The sequence below is a fragment of the Carassius carassius genome, chromosome 4 (assembly GCF_963082965.1).
Source record: "Carassius carassius chromosome 4, fCarCar2.1, whole genome shotgun sequence".
NCBI lineage: Eukaryota > Metazoa > Chordata > Actinopteri > Cypriniformes > Cyprinidae > Carassius > Carassius carassius.
Genome location: NC_081758.1, coordinates 16,323,597 through 16,341,916, shown reverse-complemented (window position 1 = coordinate 16,341,916; position 18,320 = coordinate 16,323,597).

The window sequence follows — 18,320 nt, the reverse complement described above, 5'->3', positions numbered from 1 at the left end:
TAAAAAAAGAACTAAGTCACTTTAACATGATTTGAAATTTATTTACATGTGGTAAAAAAAAAAACAATTATACAATAATATGTGATTACCTCTGGTGTCATACCGCTCTCTCAATGAGGATAGAGGGCCTGAGGATATGGTTTGAGTTTGTGCTCAACACATCATTGAACTCAAGTGAACTTGAGCTTGACTTTAGGGATTCTGCTTTGAGTAACACACACTTGATTTTTACTCTGTCTCTTCTGTGGGAATTACACTGAACAAGCGTGATTCGGCTTCCCAAAGACTGCAGGGTCCTCTTTTACACTGGGTGAAGAGCTCTCATCTCTAAAATCATCCAGGACTGGAAACAAAATGCATCATTTGCGACTGTCTAATAACACAGATAACTTAAGTTTTTCTTAATTTTTAGCTGTTCCTTCCTTAAACCTGAAGACAATGACAAGAATTGTGGTCATTTCTTTTATGCAGTATCAGATGAGCTTTATTAGATTTACTTAAGATTTACTTTTTGTATGCTAAATGTGTCTCTAGGGAAAATAAATAAAAAAAGATTTCTGTATGTTGTATGATTCCAAAAACAATAAAAATAACGTGAATATGCTGTGTTATATTTGTTTATTAAAATGTTGTTGCTAATCTTGTTTGAAGCAATAATAATAATAAAAAAAACCATTCTCCAAGCCTGAGTTGACAAAGAAAGTTGATGATCAGCATCATGGTACCAACAAAGTCGGATTGGACAGGTTTGGTTTTGTCAACTCAAAACTAATCCTGTAACTCTGAATTTGTTCAGCTACCATCATGGAACAGGCCTCTCAGTTTCTATGGCAGCACAACAGACAGAGCTCTGGTTCTTGTAGTTCTTTGGTGACTCCACTGAAGATGAGCGCGCGTTTAAACCACAAGAGGGAGCTTTGTGATAACTGATTACAGATGAAATCGCACAATTTGATCAAACGCTTATTACAGAACAAACTTTTGAATTGCTCAATCTGTACTTTAAAACCACTACCGTTGTTCTCACTGAAGTTGTTCACTCTAATTCCACTTTTTAAATGTATTTTTGAATGTTTATCCTATGAGTGCACTGAAAAGTTTATATAAATGTATCATTTGTTTATTTTCATTAATATTAACCGTCTTATACAATATCCCTAAAACAATAAAACTCTTATATATTTGTATTTTTTGAAGTGCAAAGAGCAGGAAGAGATGGCAGTGGATCTTGTGAGTAAAGAGATGTTTTTGAAATTTGTGAATAGTTTTGCATCGATTAGCTTGCTTGAATTACTCTCTGCATGAATGATTTGTGTGGAAACAGCAACAGTGAGATTCTGTTGGCTCCATTGTGTTCCAGTCTCCCAAATATCATTAAACCAATGATCCGTCAAACTTGACAAAATATTTCACAGTAACTATGTTGAAACTGGGCACATGATAATGGTAAGTAAACACTTACGAGGGGACAGTTAACGACTGTGGGGATGCTCAGAGGATGCTCTGTTTTTCAGGCAATTCAATGTTGTTTATGGAACAACTGTGGAAAAATAGTGTCAGGCAGGTTATTCCAAACATTACAATAATGTCTTCAGCATAAGGAGATCTAAACATTCCCGGGAGAACACCCTTTTAGAGTAATTAAAATCTTTAAAAGTTGCTCTACATTGGATACATTGGGAAAAGTAGCACTGTTAGAAATCAACATTAAATTCTGGCAATGTGTCAGCTTATGTTTTGAAATATGGAAATAAGTGCATTAAGTGTTTAGGGAGTGGAGAATCCTCTCTAAGAATGAATAACAGGAATCAGAGATCTGGCAGGAGGCCAGAGCCCTTAAGCAGAATTTATATTTTTTTTATCCCTAATGGTATCTGTGTGCCTAGATGACAGGATCTTCTCACAAATAGCTGTTTCAAAGTGTAACGTCACTAAGAGCTAGTCTTATCATCCTAAATGTAAAATTATGCACAAATTACTTTGACTTTCTTTCCTCTGTGGATAATGTTTTTGATGTTGTTGTTTTAGGCCTCATTGACTTTCTTCTTCAGAGTTCATCAGAAGAAAGAAAATCCTTCAGGTTTGGATCATCAGCGAGCCCTACTTGGAGGATTAATGGCAGAATTTTCATTTTTCCTGAGCTATCCATTTAAAAAATAAAATAAGGCGAATTGTATTTACCCTCAGGCCATCCAAGGTGTTGAGGAATTTTTTTCACTCCATCGGATTTGGGGAAATTTAGCATTAAATCCTTGCTTACAATGGATCCTCTCCAGTGAATGGGTGCCGTCAGAATGAGAGTCCAGACAGCTGTTAAAACATAACAATAATCCACACGACTCCAGTCCATCAGTTAATGCCTTGTGAAGTGAAAAGCTGCATTTTTGTAAGAAATAAATAAAACAATTAAGGCACTTTAACTTTAAACTGTTGCTTCAGCCAAAATACTAAAAGTCCATAATCCTCAATAATGAAAAAGTTCATCCCCTGTCATTTTCTCACATTGAAATCCATCAACATATTGGTTTAGAAGTGTTTTGGACAGTTTTGTCTGTAAACTGTGCTTGATCTGTTAATATTTCAGACAAGATTACTTTTTTTACTGGAGAAAGCAATATTATGAATAAAGGACTTGTGAAGTGAAAAGCTGAGTGTCTATATTAAACAAGTCATTAATTGATGGACTAGAGTCGTGTGGATTACATGCAGATGTTTTTATCAGCTGTTTTTACTCTGTTCTGACGGCACCCATTCACTGCAGAGAATCCACTGGTGAGCAAGTGATGCAATGATAAATTTCTCCAAATAAAAAAAAACATATTTGGGTGGCCTGAGAGTGAGTAAATTCTAAGCAAATTTATATACAGAATTTTTTTAGGGTGAACTATTCCTTTAAATTACAATATGCGTAACCCGCATGCAAATCACAAGTTTCCAGTAACTGATAAGGAAGTTGACAACAGTTTTAAGGTTCATCAAGCTCCCTTTCCTTTCCCAACCAAAATGAGTGAGTAATGTAAGCTTGTCTTGACATCTGCAATAATCTGACGCTTGTGCGTGACACCTACAATGGAAGCTCTTTTAAATATTTGTTAGTGTAAACAGAAAGTACATTTAAATGATGTGTATTTGTTCTGCACGCACTAACAGTAGAACAGACTTCTCAGACTGTTCAGAATTAACATGATGGCGTGACTGATTCCAGGAATCCGTGTGTTTTGAGGGTGTAGCCCGGTGACTCCTATACAGCCAGCAAGGACTTGAACCTTAGAGCAAATCCCTTTCATTCCATAGTTTATTCATCTGTTTGAACTTAAACTCCTTCAGCTATGAAGCAATTCCTCAAATATAATTATATACATATGAAAATAATTAATACAGCAAGTACATTACACTACTGATCAGTAAGGGCTTTTGATATTCAGCAAAGATGCATTAACTCAAAAGTGACAGTAAATTTGTGCATTTAGCAACGATTTTATCCAAAGTGACTTAGTGTATTCAAGCTAATATTTTTTACCTAACATGTTCCCTGGGAATTGAACCCACAACCTTTTGCACTGCTAATGCAATGCTCTACCACTTGAGCCACAGGAACACTGTAAAGTAAAGACATTTATAATGTTACAAAAGATTTATATTTTAAACAAACTTGCATCATGATTTCCACAAAAATATTAAGCAGCACAACAGTTTTCTGAAGGATTTCTCAAAGATCATGTGACGCTGAAGACTGGAATAATGGCTGCTGAAAAGTCAGCATTGACATCACAGGAATAAATGACATTTTAAAATATAATGCAATACAAAACTGTTGTTTTAATCTGTAATAATATTTCACAATGTGTACTGTAGTTTTGAACAAATCAGCCTTGGTGAGCCTTCTTTCAAATCATGACCACAAACTTTTGAATGGTATTCATTAAATTGCCCCATAGTGATTAATTATGTTTTGAATCACGGGAGTCAAATATGTAAAATGTCTTTAAATGAGAAATGCTGGAGCAGCAAGAGCAAGAATTTGACTATATGTGAGAGTTTTCCCCTGAGTGAGAAGCTTCTTTCATTTGCTCGGACTCAGGAGAAAATAGCCGAACAGAAAACAGTGCTAATTGTTTATAGAGTCATTTTCCCCAGGGTTCACTGCTGCGGCTGAGACAGTTAGGAGTGGGCCGCTCAAAGGGGCAATGGAATTTCCTCAGAGCATGAAAAGTATTTATCCGAGCATGTGATGTGCCACAAACTGGGGAGCTCCAGCTTCCCACAAAGGACCAATGCCTTATGTAAGTTTTGAGACAAAACACAAAAGGAGGAATTCTCCCGTTGATGCTCTGTGTGTTAAACGAAGAGCCAATGTAGAATAGATACCAAACTGCAATTTAACCTGTTTCACTTTTTTATGTTCACCGAGGCTCCATTTATTTGAGCAGAAATATTTTAATGTATTTTTTTCCATGATGACAAAGCAGTCATTACTGCGATCTTCATGGTGACATGATCCTTCAGAAATCATTCTCTCCTGTTACTCTGTCCTTGAAAGTTGTTTGCTAGTTTGATACAGGATAACACAAATCATCAGGGAAGGTTTAGCTGGCAATCGACACAAAGACAAAGAAAGGAAACATTAAGGATGGGAACATACAATTTATTATTTATTTATTTTTAATGAAAAAGTCAAACGGTCCTCCCAGAAATTTCTTTTCCAGACATTCAAGGTAGAGGAATTGTTCTATTGTTTTCAGTTTTCTAAACATATAAAGTACATCTCTCCTCTGGGGAGCATTCAAATACTTTAAACAGAACTTTTTTATTTTAAACTTTAAACTTTAACTTAAACTTTAAACTTTTAACTTTAACTTTAAACTTTAAACAGAGCTATTTATACTTTACTTCAAATCAGTAACTGTACCATCAGTGGTTTTTGAAAGATGTTCATAATAGGTTATTCAAGTATGTTTTAAAAGAAAATATTATTTCAGTTCTTATACCTTCATTTTTCACATTTCATTCGATGTGTTAACTTGCCATTTCTTTGTAACTGTGAAATTTACTAACAATTTCTGAACAGAAAAATGTACACATTTTATTTGATGTTTTTTGCATGAGTAAATATGACTTAAATACTGAAAGACAAACCTGATAGTTTTATACCAAGTCATCTGGATCTGTGGTCTGTCCACATCCACCTAATCCCATCATTCCTTAAGTTCAAACAATGGTTTGTTGTAGTTGTGTAACTTCTCTCTCAGCTGTGAGACTAGATTCACTATAAATTAAACAAAGAACAATACAAGACTATAAAAAATGGAATGGTAGGCCAATATTTTAAAGCCCATGTTGTCATTTTATTTTGATATATTATGGAATAATTTAATCGCACCGCTTAGTGAAAAATTGCTTCCCTCTGAAATTAATTCTGTTTTCCATCCTATTTCTCATTTTTGTGACAAGTTCAAATGACCCGTGTTGTTAAAGGGGCCGTTTGTGGCCTCAGTGAGCTGCAGAATAGAATCTCACTAACATAAATTTGGCATTCTTTTCATCCCATTGTACTTAAGAGGCAACATTAATTGCATCTCCTGAAAAGGTCTGGCTCTTCTCACTACTCCCACAGTCATTCCTTAACTGTGTTCTGCACCAGCCCATCCTGGACGGTGCCAAGAGCCTGTTAGGAGCTGAAACAAACACATTGTACCATCCTGTACAGAGCTGTATTTCCACCCTGTATCCCAATGGGAAATCCTGTGTGATTGATGAGACTTCAAATAGTGTTTTATGTGGTAGTAGTAAAACAACTGAGCATTTAAACACTGAAAACAATGGGAAAGATAATGTATATAATAATAATAATAATAATAATAAATTTTATTTGTAAAGCACTTTACATTTGACACCAAATCTCAAAGTGCTACAGTAGAACATAATTAAAAACAATACAGTATTACAATAAAAACACAACATGTTAAAAGACGGGACTAAAAACAAGCTTTAGCTGTTAAAATAAGCCTGTGTAAAAAGGTGGGTTTTTAGTCCTTTTTTGAATGTGTCCACTGTCTGCGGGGCCCTGAGGTGGTCTGGGAGGGCGTTCCACAGGCAGGGAGCAGCGACTTGAAAGGCCCTGTCGCCCATTTTTTTGAGCCGTGTCCTGGGCATGACCAAACGGTGCTGTTGGCCTGACCGGGTTCTGGTTGATGAATTTGGCGTGAGCAACTCAGTGAGGTAAGTGGGGGCCGCACCGTGCAGACAGTGATGGGTATGAAGGAGGACCTTATATTTTATGCGGGACTGAATGGGGAGCCAGTGCAGCGAACGAAGGATGGGGGTGATGTGCTCATGTTTTCGCACCCTCATCAGGACCCTGGCAGCGCTGTTCTGAACATACTGGAGCTTTTGAAGGCTCCTGCCAGGAATCCCAATGAGGAGTGCATTACAGTAGTCCAGCCTGGAGGAGACAAAAGCATGGACGAGCTTCTCTGCAGCAGAAATGGAGAGGGAGGGGCGCAGTTTGGAAATATTGCGGAGGTGAAAGAATGCAGTTTTGCAGATGGAGGTGACATGACTGTCGAAGGAAAGGTGGGGGTCAAATTTTACCCCTAGGTTAGTAACAGAGGAAGAAAGGGGAGTGGTGTGTCCAAAGAGTGAAACAGTGGTGATTGGAGAGGAGCGGAGTTGATGAACAGTTCCAGTTTGAATGACCTCTGTTTTGGAGCCATTCAGCTGCAGGAAGTTTTGACTCATCCACGCCTCTATCTCCTCCAGGCAGGAGCTAAGGCGGGCAGTCGTGGTAGAGGGGGAGCTAGAGGGAGTGACTTGAAGGTAGAGTTGTGTGTCGTCAGCATAGCAATGGAAATTAACTCCATGCCTGCTGACGACACGACCCAAGGGGAGCATGTAAATGGTGAAGAGGGTTGGACCGAGTACGGAGCCCTGGGGGACCCCACAGGTGACAGTGTGGGGTCTGGATTTTACATCACCCAGAGCTACATACTCGGTTCTATCAGTGAGATAGGAGTGAAACCATTTCAGGGCAGTACCAGAAAGACCTGTGTAGTGCTGAAGTCGGTGCAGGAGAATGTGATGGTCTACAGTGTCAAACGCAGCAGAGAGGTCGAGAAAAATGAGGAGGGATGTGGAACCAGAATCAGAAGCCATCAGCAAATCGCTGGTGACTCTGATAAGAGCTGTTTCTGTGCTGTGGGAGGGACGAAAACCAGATTGAAATTTCTCATATAGCCTGTTGGATTTGAGATGATTATGGAGCTGGGTGGAAACAACTTTTTCCAGGAGTTTGGAGATGAATGGGAGATTAGAAATTGGTCTGTAATTCAACAGTGGTGTAGGGTCCATGGTGGGTTTTTTGAGGAGGGGTTTGATGAGAGCAGTTTTGAGGGAGGTGGGAACATAGCCTGTCTCTACGGACATGTTTATTATTTTGGTTATGAGGGAACTGATAGAGTTAGTGTGAGTTTTAAGCAGAGGAGATGGGAGGGGATCAAGGCGGCAAGTGGATGTTTTGGATTTACGAATGATGTTCTCGACCTCCTGCTGCGTTGTGGGGGACAGTTGTGATAGGGTTTGAGAGATGGGTGTTGCGGGCAGGTCTAGTGAGGTGCTATTTAGAAGTGGAAATGAGGAGCGAATAATGTCAATTTTTGATGTAAAAAAATCAAGAAACCGGTTGCAATTTATATCAGTTGGACTGTAGAATGAGGAAATCTGTGGTTTGATGATGTGATTTATTGTGGAGAACAGTTTTTTGGAGTTACCTGGGTTGTTGTTTATAAGTGTTGAGTAGTATTCTGACCTAGCCTTGGAGAGTGCTTTGGCATAAGCCCTACGATGTTCCCGGTAGGCCAACTTATGCACCGTCAGGTCAGATGTTTTGCAGGCACGCTCCAGGACACGGCCAGACCTCTTCATCCCTCTCAGCTCGTTTGTAAACCAGGGGGCAGAGCGGGTAAACGTGACTGTCCGGGTTTTTAATGGAGCAAGACAATCCAGAATAGAGGTGAGGCTGGTGTTGTAGTAGTCCATTAAGTCATCAGCTGATGAGTGAGGAGAGGGGGAGAGATGCTGGAGATGTTGACTGAGGGAGGTGGCGTCCAAGTTCTTAATGTTTCTGAAGGTAATATGGCGTTTTGGTTTGGTGGGAGGAACTAATATTGGGACTTCAAATGTAACCGCCAGGTGATCGGAGACACCCACGTCATACACCTGAAGGCCTGAAACTGAGAGGGAGTCTGTAATGACAAGGTCCAGTGTGTGCCCCCTATTGTGTGTGGGGGCATCCACAAGCTGTTGGAGGTTAAGACAATCCAGGGTTTGTTTGAAATTTGAGGCCAGTTTACAGTTATGGGAGTCCACGTGTATGTTGAAATCACCAATAACCAGAATATTTGAGTGAGCTGTGCAGAGGGAGATTAGAAAATCATGAATGTCAGGAATGAAAGTTGGTTGTGGTTTGGGAGGGCGATATAACACAGATAAGGTTAATAGTTTTTTTATGGTAGATTAAATAACACATTTGCATGATACCAGGCTTCCTTGTTATTTGCAAACCAAATGATCTGAGTGGAGGAACTAGTTTCCACAACCACTGTTTTTTTTATTTGTTTTTATAGTTACCCCGACACTTATGTTCTTTACGACTGTCCAGCTGTCAGGTGGCCACTGTCTCGTTTACAGGCAGTTTTCCAACCTTCATAAATAATTCATCTAATGGTACAAAGTGCACCTTTTTATGTAACACAGACAAGCAAAACTGTAAACTAAATAAACTGGTTAAAGAGATATTTTACGCCAAAAATGAAAATTCTGTTGTCATTTACTCACCCTCATGTCTTTCCAAACCTTTAAATATGGAAGCCAGTTTCTGCTACAAAAAAAGGCAAGATATGAACTTGAGTATTTCAGATTTTTTTCTCACAGTTCCAATTTAACATCTCACAATGCTGACTTTATACCTCACAATTTTGAATTTTTTCTTTGTATTTTGAGTTCAAAATTATAAAATCTTATAATTTTGTTGTTGTTGTTTCCACCACAGAATAAAAATTTTAAAAAAGTAATTTTATATGCAAGTTTATATCTCCTACTTCCGAATTTTTTCTCAGAACTGCAAATTTATAATATATAATTTTAAGCTTATATTATTTTAATTGACATCTAAATTTGTTTACATAATTGTGAGAAGAAAAAACACACACATAGCCTAAGGCTTTCTGAAAGAAATAGATATTTTGAAGAATTTTTTTAACCAGCCCCATTTCACAGGGGAAATATACCTGTTTTATGAGGTGGCGATTTTGTATGAATTACAAAACCATATGATTTTTAGAGAAAAAAAAATTTCAACCCTAAAGTATATGAATTAGCCACAGATTCACCATAATTTAAAACAGTTACAAATTGCTGTGAGACTGTGCTGTTTCAACTGCTTTTGTTCATACAATGTAAACTATAGAGTCTAAAACAACATTAGATATTTTTTATGCACAAAAATACTAGAATATATATATATATATTAGTGGTGGGCATAGATTCATTTTTTTAATCTAGATTCATCTCACTGTAATCTTGAAATTAATCTAGATTAAAAAGGCTCATTCAAATTCTGCCGAAGGCATTCAGAATGTGTGTGTTACCCAAATAAAATTGACAAACAGTAAGTCTTTGAGAAGGGGTTTATCAAGCCAGGTGGTGCATTAGACCAAAGGCTCATCTCCTGTGTCCAAAATGCATCACAAAGTGCTTGAAAAAGCTGTAAACTAATTCCACAATGCACAAGGCGCAAACAACCTTATGCCTGTTTCACACATACTCCGTCTGCAGTGTGTATGCGTTGCATATTTTTTTACGCACCCATGTTAACGGATTCCAGTTGTGTTCCAGGAGCATTGCGTCTGCAGCAGTGCAGCGATCGTTTATGTACCGAGTAGCGAACTGCAAACGTGTCCTGTGTGAAAGCACATCGAGTCCGTGCTGCACCACATACATAATGCACACGGACTGCATACACACTGCAGACGGAGTATGTGTGAAACAGGTGTGAGCAGGGCCGTGGGTCAGCGGGACCCGGTGAAGGTTGTACCAGTGGGGCCCTGTTTGAAATTGTTTAATTTGTATGTTTGTTTATTTTTATTTATTTGTGCTATTTACACAATGTTTAAGTTTTTTTCAAGTTTGTAGGTGTCAAGGTACAGAAACCAAATAATTAAATGTAAAATAGCACTGGATAGTCTTCAATGTAAAAATCAAATATACAATCAAACCTACATTTATTCAGACACCTTCAACATTTCTCACATTATTACAGTTTTGCTATATATAAAAAAAAATTATATCTGGTGTCTGAATAATTTTTGGTTTGACTGTTAAAACTACAAAGTAATTCAGTCAAGAGCAGTGAGTGATTTTCTTTCATTTTCTTGGATTAACATTACAGCAGCTATTGAGAGTGAGGAGTTGTCGTCATAGCACAGAGCCCCTCCCCTCGATATCACCATCTCCGCCATGTTGGCAGGACACCGGCGGCGAAACAGGATTGTTTACATGTGTTGTTAACTCGGTAGTAGAGGAGGTTTTTGCAATTCCGCACTGTTTTACCATGCCTGGAAGTTACTGCTGCGTTAAAAACTGCTCCAGTTCCTCACACGATACATATGGAAAACATAGGAACAATGGAATACAGTTTTTTTAGGTTACACCAAGCGCAAAACAGCGGTATTTGGAGAAGCTCTCAGGCATCCAAAATATCGACCCATACGAGCTCCCTGCAGCGGAATGGCTAACGCATTCTCATCCCAAGGCGTCATATACTGACCCTCTTGACATTTCGTCAACATCCTACGCATATGGCACCCTCTAGCGTCAATATGAGACACAGATTATGGGTTACGGTTAGGGTTAGGGTTAGGGTTAGACCGCTAGGAGGCGCCTTCTGGCCCATTTTTATCTGCTTCTAATATTGACGCTAGAGGGTGCCATGTGCGTAGGATGTTGACGAAATTTCAAAAGGGTCAGTATATGACGCCTTGGGATGAGAACGGTCTGGAATGGCACAGAGACCTTGACCATACCTCCATGCACATATATGGACATTGTGAATTATCTAGTTTTTGGTGTAAGTTACTACACAATTCAGGAGTTTAAAAGCCACAAGTCTTTGGAAAGTTACGAGGCTTTCTGCTGTGACTGGGTCCATCTACAAGCCTCCAGGTGGTGAAAACTGCGTTGTACAGGCCAAAGTAAGTTTCTTCACATGCGTTTTAGCGTGTTGTAATTACACATTGCATTAAGCAGACACTTCTTGACCAAAATGACGAAGTAACTTAAATAACTGCCACTGTTTCGTAAAGACTAGATTGTAACGAGATGTTCAATGTACACAAACGTTTCCAACATGTTTTGATGTAGGTTAAAGCTGTGTATGTTTAGTTATAATTTGATTTTAGCCCAATGACACATACTGTACCAGGTTTTTGTGTTGGGGGCTGCAAAGTGGACAAACCAGTTCTGGGTTAGCTAGGGTAGTTAAATGTGTGATTGCAAGATGTAAATGTCCTGGTTAGATTAAAGCCGTTAACAGTGTGAATGCAAGGTGACTTACATCATAATTCACAATGTCCATATGTGTTCATGGAGGTAAATTGTCCAGGTCTCTGTGCCTCTGCAGGGAGCTCGTACGGGTTGATATTTTGGATGCCTGAGAGCCTCTCCAAATACCACTGTTTTGCGCTTGGTGTGAGCTTGTTCCTGTAAGGTCCCCTTTCTTTCCCCTTATCTTTCTGCATTGCTTTACTTTCTTCATTTTTTCTCGTATTCGTAGATCCGTCTCTGTTCCGCAGACATAATGAATGCGCAAAAATTAAAGAGCTCTGAAATGTTTAGTCGCGCCTCTGTGAAGTTCTGAAGGCGTTGCCCCTGGCAACCTATAGCGTGTCTTACCATCATGGCTGACCGGCTCAGACCCCTCCCAAATCAACTCAAATCGGCACGTGAGTCCACACTCTCAATAGCTAAATTAGGCGCGGTCACTTTAAGAGACGATGAAGGCATCCAATATAATACACATCCCATTTTTTTCCTCAACTGTTTACTTTCACTTAAGAAATAACTGACAGTTTTTTCGAGCATAATTTCCAAGTGGATATTTTGACATATTTTGTATGTATTTGTCGGCACAAGAGCAAAAATAAGCAAATTCGATGTTCAAGTGTTTTGAGACAGCTCTCTCTGCGTGAGCCCTGAACACCAGAACACCGCGAGTACTCAATTGGGCTCTTTCACATCTTTTTGTTTGTTCAAACTGCGATTTGTATTTGTTCGTTCAGGTGCAGGAGGGACTTCGAGGAGAACTTCGCAGAAGAGAGCTCGGTTCAGTGTCGCTGTCCGTGATACGCGGCTCTCGATCTCTCTCGTGCGCACCGAACACAGCGCGCGAGTAACCGGCTACTCTGTTCAGCTTTTCCGCGTCTTGTTTTTGGATGCTTTAATGTTTCAATCGACAAGCGGTAAGGCTTAAAAACGCGTGAAAAAGATAAGCTTTCGTGACGATGCGCAGCAGTGGCCCGTCAACTGTCCTGAGCATCTTTTTAGGCTGGCCTCAGCCAGTCGGTTATATAAAATATCAAGGTGAAAGTCATCATAGCTTGCTTAGTATAGACCCAGCTCTCAATCCAACTTTGAGAATAGATTAACAGCGATATTTTTTTGTTTCCCGATAAGAGTTTCACGTTAACGCAGCACGTTAACGCCGATAACGGGCAACCACTAATATATATAAAGTCATACAAATTTATATCTTGTGGTGAACTATCCCTTTAAGGTGAAGCAATAGCTTTTCACCATTTCAGGTAGGCGTACAAAAGATTAAGGAGGATCTCCAAGAGCTGGACTATAAGCACCCTGCTTTAAAGTCTAGTTTATGAGGCATTATTTAAGTGTTGTTCCTTCCCTGTTGTTCAAACTTGTCCTGTTTTTTTCCATATGCAGAAGTGCAGCACCCAGTGAAATATATAAATGCATCGTTGTGAAAGGAGGGGCAGACAGAGAATGTGACTGTCTCACTCTTGTGCCAGAGGTCATGTCAACAGACCAACAATCACAAGCTCTGTATCTTCACCGAAGGGGATATACGTAAGAAAATTATGTTCGGCCATAATCCATAGCGGAACATATTCAAACCCATATTTACATAAAAGACCTTTGTATTTTCTGAATAGTTGTATTATTCACAATTTGCATTTGTACAGTTCAGGTTCCAACAAAAATGTTTTGAGCTTCGCCCACAAGTGGGTTTCGCAAAAAGAGCAGCTTGAATAATGTATGAGATATTGCATCAAAAATATATGTTGTCTGCATTGCAATATTGCAACACGCAGTGTAAAAAGTGGCAAAGTGGACAAAAATATAATACACTGCTCTCTGCTAATCATATTTATGAAGTAAATCGCGAATCAGATTTTACAACGTCATAGTGCAACTTTGCAGGTAATTAGTGATTTATTTATCCATTCCAGTTAAACACTTAAGATATGGAATGACTTTGCTTGCTACTGCTCAGCACAAAGATATCTTTTATTAAAGCGATTTTAGATAAATTTAGTTATAGTCAGCATGCCAAAACCTACTGACTTACAAAAAGCTTGTCATTCTTTGAATGAAAAAGGAAACTTTAATTCACTTTTTGCAAGGCAAGCATGATTTTGTGATGTGTTATTCTTTCTTTTCTACTTCAGTCTGTGGTCATTTTGAAACATGTAGAGAGAAACAACACTAAACAAATAAATAAGTAATGTTTTCATAACACTCTCAAACCCTTCCTTTTCCTGAACTCAACAGGATGCAACTGAAAGCAGTTTGCGTCATTGACACACACGACATGTACAGGAGTCTTCAGACAGGCAAGGATGGGCATAAATACATGAAAATAGATTTAATATACAAAATACTGTGTGGAAAAATGTATTTAAATACAAATACAGTGTTTTGTATTTTGAAAATACTCTAATTACATGTGAAATTGGCCATCCAGTGTAGGTATCCCTGTAGGCTGAAATCTATCTAGACCTGAAAACAAACAAACATTTAGATGTGTACTACTGCTTAGAAACTTATGTCTTCATTTTACATTTACCTCTTCCCTTCCCTGCCCTGTAGGAAACACAAAACTTTTTTTTTTATTTCATGTCAAGTTTATTTTGTTGTATATATAGTTTATTCAAATTAGAAAGTTTATGTAAAATGTAAATATTATAATTAGAATTCATTTAAATAGCATTTAACACTATTTGCTCAGTTTTTTTATAAAACCAAAAGTTTAAAAGAGAAAGAAAAAGAAAGAAAGAAAGTTAAAATTACAGCCTCAAGTCTTTTTGAGTATGATGCTATAAGCTTGGCACACCTTGGGCAATTTCTCCCTGTAACAATAAAAACTCCATAATCATCGGGAAGAAGGAGGCGGGAACCGGACAATCAAATAAAGACTTTAATAACAAAATAAACACAAAACAGCGCAACAGCCCCTCGCGGACGGCAGCCGCGCACAAATAAAAAGCAAACACAAACTAAAACCCAGGCCTGGTCCTCTCTCGTCCTTCACTGTCGTCGCTCCAGTTTTATATCCTTCCATCTCCTCCGTGGGACTCGAGACCGGTGGGTCGAACAGGTGTCGCTCATCTCCAATCACTCCACCGGCCTCGCTTCCCACAGATTACAGATTACATTGCTGCATTTTTCTTTCCCTCGATCATGACTTGTCTCCCAGTCCCTGCCGCTGAAAAACATCCCCACAGCATGACACTGCCACCACCATATTTCACTGTAGTGTAGGTTTGGGTCTGGCTACTCTACCATTCAGGCATGATTGGTGGAGTGCTGCAGAGATGGTTGTTCTTGGAATGTTGTCCTCTCTCCACAGAGAAACGCTGGAGTGACCATCGGGTTCTTGGTCATGTTCCTGACTAAGGCCCTTCTCCCCTGATCACTCAGTTTGGATTGGCGGCCTGCTCTAGGAAGAGTCCTGGTGGTTCCAAGTTTCTTCCATTTACGGATGATGGAGGCCATTGTGCTCATTGGGACCTTCAGTGCTGCAGAAATTTGTATGTATTCCCAGATCTGTGCATTGCCATGATATTTTTGTAATATCACCCACCCCTGACATGCAGTAATGCTTTAAACACATTTGACTAGTTGATAAAAAACAACAACCGATGGACTATCAAAACTGATTGGCTAATGCAGTTTCCCCCTTGTCTGTGCTGTTTTATTGTTTCATGTTAACTGAAGGCAAATCTGAATGATGCACTATTTTAACTTTAATCAACAATTATAATTGACCATGACATCCACACCTTCTCTTATTTCAGAAAAGACACTCACCCAATGCTGAATGGACCTGTACAGCTGCAGCTCACATGATGAGTGTTGGGGTTGTGGTTGGAGGATGTCTGAACTGGTAACAGACAAAATCAGCACTCTGATTAAGACATTGACTGGCACAAATATTTTATGTATTTTGAAAATACAAAAAAAAACAAACAAACAAAAAAAAATTACTCATTACTTTCCCCCAAAGGCTTTAAAATACAAAATAGTATTTTGTATTTCATATACGTATTTTAAATACATATATCTGAATATAGCACATTCCTGCAGACAGGCATGTAAAAAAAATGCTTCTTTAGTTGATAGAAAATACAAATAAATAAATAAATTGCAACTTTTTATTCTAAAATTGAGAAGAAAAAAAAATCAAAATGGTTAAATATAAAATAATATAATATGTTAAATTTATATAAAAAGCCTCATGAGATAAAAAATTCACAATTACCTTATTTTTTTATTCTGTGATGACAAAAAAAACAGAAAGTTGTTGAACTTTTAATTTATTTTTTATTCCGTATCAGAAATTGGTTTCCATATATATATATATGGAATATATATATAAGCATAAATATTATAGTTGAATAAATACATTTAATACATTTGAATGATCGTTGTGGATAATAAGAAAATGAATTAATTGATTACATATGTTTTGGCATAGTCCATTCATAAAAGATTGCTGAAACTAACTCTACATTTGCTATAATGCATTAGTGCTGTCAAACTATTAATTGCAGGTAATCACACCCAAAATAAGACATTTTGTTTACATAATAGGCCTATATGTAAGTGTGCTATGTGTATTTATTATCTATATATTAATACACACACCAGCATGTATTTCAGAAAAATAGGTTATGTTTATTAAATATATTTATTTGTAATAGAAATTATATGAGTATAAATATAGACATGTAAATACATGTAAATATTTTCAAAATATGTACTGTATGTGTGTGTATTCATATATAAAAAATATAAACAGTACACACATATATTACATATATAAAAACCTTTATTTTGTATACGATTAATCATGATTAATCATTTGACAGGACTATAAGACATACAGTCTTGTTAAAGCAAGGATTCTCCTCTACCTTCTGGTGCTTATAAAGGTTTGTTTTCACTTCTCTTATTTTCACAGATGGTTTCTGGCCTGAGCATCCTTAACTCCACAAGAGAGCTTTGATAAAAGTCACATTAACTCACTTGAAGTATAGGCAAGTTTTTCATCAAGTTTGACATAACTGTCTTACAGCTGACTTTGTCTTTTATCAGTAAATTCATAACAGTTCAAGAGTATGTACAATTAAAGTAAAGCCATAAAGTTTATGATTTTACTATATCACAGGCCGATGGTTTTATTTGTCAAACACAGGTCATTCAATAAATTCATCTTTCTTAGAAGTGCATTTATTGACTGGTTAACCACAGTGAGGGTAACTTTTTTTTTTTTTTCGAATCGGAATTCTGTTACATTTGTAAAAGAGAGCATAGCTTAACCCTGGTTGATGCAGGCATTTTGATAGGTTAGAGGAGGGTTATTCTTAAGAATACAATTTCTTTATGGTTTCATGAAGAATCTTTAACATTCATAACATTGATGGAACCTTTCCATTGTACAAATACGGGAAAAAAAATTATATATATTTAAATGTTCTTCACACTAAGACCATTCTTTTAAGAGCTGGCTTTATATATATATATATATATATATATATATATATATATATATATATATATATATATATATACATATATATACATATATATATATATGTATATATCCCTGCAAATACTATGTCAATTGTCTTACAACTCTGGCATCGACTCACCATGTTTAGCACATGGCAGCCTGGCGTAAGAAAGCCAATGTATGTTCAAATCTTTTACATGTTATAATAAAGTAGTTGTCTCTGAGTTATTTTCCAGTCCTTTTAAGGGTTATAATGGGTAATTCAGTTTCCCCTAGTTTTCTTCTAGTCTTTAATTATTCCACTGATGCAATCTGTAACTTTGGAAACTACACCCATTTGCAGTGAATTACGCTGACTCATAAAGTGACAGTAAGCCCTATAAGAAATATCCAAATAGGCTTATTTGGCTTTGTAACATAAAATCAATAAGAGAAAAAAAAATGTAAATGCATACTAAACATGGCCAGACCTTTGGGGTTAGGATTTAGGGGTAGTCTATAGGTAAAATATAACCAGATTGATCACCAAATCATAATTTATAATCGTAGTGCCAAAAAGTACCACAATTCTTACAAGGAGCTTTATTTTCTGTGGTAGTGAAAATCAAACTCATGCGCTGGATTAGACCAGCATCTGATTTCCAGCTTACTTCAGCGCTGCAGGCGCCCTTTAAATAAACTCCGCCCCGAAATCGGTCGATCAAATTCGGCATCACACTCCTGAGCCCTCAGCCAATCACGTTCGGCCGGGGGTGGTCTTAGAACGGTGGTCCGGGAAGACGTCATCCAATAGAATCGCGAGCTCCTCGGACAAAAAGGATGCGACCGTCATCGCTAACCGCGCGAGCCGCCCATTATTCATGTTCATTCACACGAGATTTAAGGAGACACGACAGTAGATAGTGGACCTAACGGTCTCGCGTCTGATGTCTCATAAAAACACAAAAAACGCCCCGCTGAGTTGTACCGTCTCTTCCAGTGGCTTCGTCAGCGCAGTTTTGTTGTTTGTGAGACAAGTTTGTATATTTTAACTGCACATATATCCAAAAAATAATTAATGTACTATATTAATACATTAAATGCACTGCTAGAGTGTTTAGGATTAGGCCAGATACGAAGTTGTACAGCTTTACATCGAAACGTGAATTATATCTGACGTTCTGCAGGTTTGCTGTTAGCATAACACTTATTTGTTTGTTTTTTTCTCAGCCTGTAACACTTAGGTTGCTAAGCA